The 2685-nt window shown below is 37.1% G+C and overlaps 1 pseudogene; it reads right to left on the bottom strand.

The window, feature by feature from the left end:
- Positions 1 to 2049: 2049 nt before the first annotated feature.
- On the bottom strand, positions 2050 to 2685 carry LOC104244114 (kunitz trypsin inhibitor 5-like; annotated as a pseudogene).

Below are 2685 nucleotides of genomic sequence, written 5' to 3' on the forward strand. Positions count from 1 at the left end.
GAGCTCCCGAGTGTGCTTTGATGAAAGAATCTGCAAGCTCAGCAAAAGAATTTATAGAATTTTCGGGTAAAAGAGAATACCATGTTAGTGCTCCTTTGGCGAGCGTTTCACCAAATTTTTTGACTAATACTGATTCAATCTCCTGCTTAGTCAAATCGTTGCCTTTTACACCTGTTGCGAATGTAGTTACATGATCTCGTGGGTCTGTTATTCCATCATATTTTGGAATATCAGGCATTTTGAACTTTTTTGGAATTGGGAGTGGAGTAGAACTTGGCTTCCAGGGTTGTTGCGAATATCTATCCATATCTACCCCTTTGATTATGGGCGGTACCCCAGGTATCTGCTCTATGTGCTCACTTTGTTCCTTGAGCTATTTTTGCAATGTTAGTACTAAATTTTGTAAATCTGAATTAACTAAATTAATTGGTTTTCCATCTTGCGATTCACTGGGGGTTCCACCGTTGCCTGAATTAACAAGCCCGGAATGAGGGTTCTCCAAAGTGTTGTTATTTGGAGTAGGTGTGGGTGGTGCAGCAGGTAACTGGCTAACCAAGGCCTGAACAACTTTATTGACCTGTGCGGTAATAAGTTTTTGCAAAGCCTCATCCATAGCTTCAATATTTTTGAATTGAGCCTGTCCATCTGTATGAGATCCGTCAGGAGTGCCTTCACGAGATCGCTGAGGAGAGCCTTGTGGAGAAATAATCAGTGCGTTATTATCCTGAGGGTCTCTCTAAAGTTGTTGGTTTATTTGGTTTTCTTGGTTTCCTTGAATGTTGTCATTGTTGTTCGACATAGTTGATGCAACAAGGAAAGTTAAGCGAAAAGAAAATAGATTATCAGATTCCCGGTAACGGAACCAATTTGTTTAACAAAAAAAATGAAATTTTAGTCAAAACTAGAATTTAGAAGAACACGAGTTACTGATAATCAAAAGAATGTATAAAAGGAAGTAATTTAGGTAGCAAGAGAGTAATCAAGAGAAAAACAAGTAAACCAAAGTTTATACCAATAGTCTTTCGTGTCCTTACAATTGATTAGATATCTCCCTTTTATAGATATCTTGGAGATATACGTTTTACCCAAATCATAATGAGGCTATTATGAGTAATTAAAGACATTGAATGTTACGTTACATAATCATTACATTCAATACAAATTCTCTAACGTATTACACATTTAATGCCCATTAAATGCTGTATCTGCACTCTTTTCTATTGTCAGATTCATTCCTTTTGATTCTCGGACATAAATGACTTAGATAAGTACGGGTGCTGGGTTATTTGTATTCCTGCCTGTGCCTCTTCCTCTGCCATTTGCTCGTATCTATTGCAACTCGTGCTTCTTGGCTAGTTGTAATTCTTTGATTATTTGACCAGTCTACGTGTTTCGACACGTCACCTTACAATTTTTCCCAATACACTCTTAGCTTAGCTACTAACTAAAATATAGTCCCAACTAATATATATAGCTTATAGAGAAATCTCTTAGCTTAGCTACTAACTAAAATATAGTCCCAACTAATATGCATAGCTTATAGAGATATCTCTTACATTGTGCTAAATTTTTGCTAGGTCTGCATGGATTTTTATTTCTTTAGCTAAGCTTTCATCCAAACAAATCCGCAGAAAGAAAAATAAAGCATACCCTCTTTGCATGGGAAATAATAGACGACATTCACGATACCGTGTGTAGGTAGTATTAAAAGCTTCTGTTATTACTTACTACATTCAGCATAAGAAATTCAAATAGAACGAATATCAATAATGTCTAAGGCCTCACGAATCGAGACTATAAGCCAAGAAACAACATTAATCGACGGTACACGACATAAAATACACATTTGTTTTTTTTTTTTTTTTATAAATACTTTTGAAGCTCATGCTTCTCTTATTAGATGAAATACATATGTGGTTTTCTTGAGTTTGGAAGCTCATGCTTCTCTGATTATACTAGTAGTTCATTTCAGCAAATCAGAAATATTCGATAAATACAAATTATTAAGCGAGTCGTTTGTTAGTTTTTTCATATTTTTTTCTTCAATCCTTAAGCCTTCTTAAACATAACCTTAAATGGGACATCACTTAAAGCCAAACGTCTAATCCCATCCTGAATGAAGATGCCAACATCTTTGCAAATGACCTTGCAGAAATTGCATACCGTAGGACAATAGACAAGCTTATAATCACGTTCAAATTTCTCAATCTTGAACCAGTTGCTTATAGTTTCCCTACCAGGGTTTTCTTCATATCCACCAATTGTAATAAAGTATTTCCCTGTCGTTTCATCAAAGTCATCTAGCTTCCACAGGGTTGTCTGAACACAGATTGAGGTTGCAGAGAACTTGATGTTTAAATCAGTTGATTCGCGAATCACGCCTTTTTCTTGGATTAACGGGTGTAAAGGTCAAAGGAAGGCCATTTTTGATCTCATGATGTTCTTGGACAACAACATCAAGTGGACAAGATTCATTGCCAGTACTATCTAGGGTCAGTCCACCACCTCGACCACGGACCACCGGCAAGATGTAGTAATCGACGCCTGTCCGGAGTTTCTTTCCAGCAATGTCGACTACTGCTGGAGGAGCTTCGGCAGCTGAGGAGAGGAAAGAGTTAAAAGAGATGGTAAAGATGAGGAAGGGGAGGAAAAGTTGATTGGTCTTCATTTTGAGCTGTATTTGGT

This window comes from Nicotiana sylvestris, chromosome 3 (genome assembly GCF_000393655.2).
Source record: "Nicotiana sylvestris chromosome 3, ASM39365v2, whole genome shotgun sequence".
Classification (NCBI taxonomy): domain Eukaryota; kingdom Viridiplantae; phylum Streptophyta; class Magnoliopsida; order Solanales; family Solanaceae; genus Nicotiana; species Nicotiana sylvestris.